Raw genomic sequence first — 1,274 nt, forward strand, 5'->3', positions numbered from 1 at the left:
ATAGAACCAGACCCACAATGCACTGCTTCTCCAGCCAATGAGCTGCTCCCAGGACACCTGTCCCCTGGGCTCCAGAGGCTGGCAGACGGAGGCCAGCACTGCCTCCAGCCCCTGATTTGAGGCCAGGCTAAACCAGGCCCCCTGGGTCATGTGTGGAGGAAGGCTTCATCACCCATTCTACACACACAGAGAGAGAGCAGGTCGGTGCAGTTAAGGTATGACAATGGATGTCTTAGTCAATGTATTGATTGAGAAGACTGTTAGTAGAAAATATGTGTCTGGTATTGGCAGATGGGCTCACAAACAGTAAACACACACACACACATACACACGCGCACACACACACATCTCCCCCCCCCCGGCCCTTTACCTCGTTCACACCTACATGTACCCACCACACACACACTCATCTTCCTCCACACACACAGACATACTGTACATATCCCATTCCCCCCCCCCATACACCCCCCCCCCCCTCCACACCCACACACCCCCCACACACACACATCAACCATAAATGGCTTTGGCTCATTACCTCAGTTTTATCTCTGTTTGCTCTGATCGACCCCCAGTTCCATAGCAGCTCCTGGCTGGGCCCATCATTCACGCAGGATGTCCGCTCTAACACAGCTTAGCGGTTCTTACTTCCTCGTGCCACATTAGCACTGGGCTACAGGCATCATTTCAGATGTTATCACAGTCACTAAATATGTCAATATGATTCACCACGACTTTAAATCAACGAGCGAAGAGGTTCACTGTTTCTTGACTTCAAAAATAACAAAGAGAAGTTGGAGAGTGAGAATCTCCCGTGTGGTTAATGTCTGACGGACGTCCCGTCACAAAATGCTGATCTCGAAATGTTAGTTTCCATTAAAAAAAAATTAAGTAACACTTTTTTTTAAATATTTTATGTTTGGTCAATATGACTGTGACACCACTGCAGGTCCTGCTGCATGACCACGGTCAGCTCTGAGTCCAGGGTGACTGAATCTGTGTGACTCCCTAACAGCCCGTCTTAACACAACGCAGTGACCTCCTCTGTGAAGCAGGCTCATGGAGAGACCAGGAAGAGTCTCTCCTCTGTGAAGCAGGCTCATGGAGAGACCAGGAAGAGTCTCTCCTCTGTGAAGCAGGCTCATGGAGAGACCAGGAAGACTCTCTCCTCTGTGAAGCAGGCTCATGGAGAGACCAGGAAGACTCTCTCCTCTCTCCAGCCGACGATGCTCAGCGCCAGGGTCAGGAGAGGAGGATGTGTTTCCAAACACACTGCT

Source organism: Osmerus mordax, chromosome 12 (genome assembly GCF_038355195.1).
Source record: "Osmerus mordax isolate fOsmMor3 chromosome 12, fOsmMor3.pri, whole genome shotgun sequence".
In the NCBI taxonomy this organism is placed as follows: domain Eukaryota; kingdom Metazoa; phylum Chordata; class Actinopteri; order Osmeriformes; family Osmeridae; genus Osmerus; species Osmerus mordax.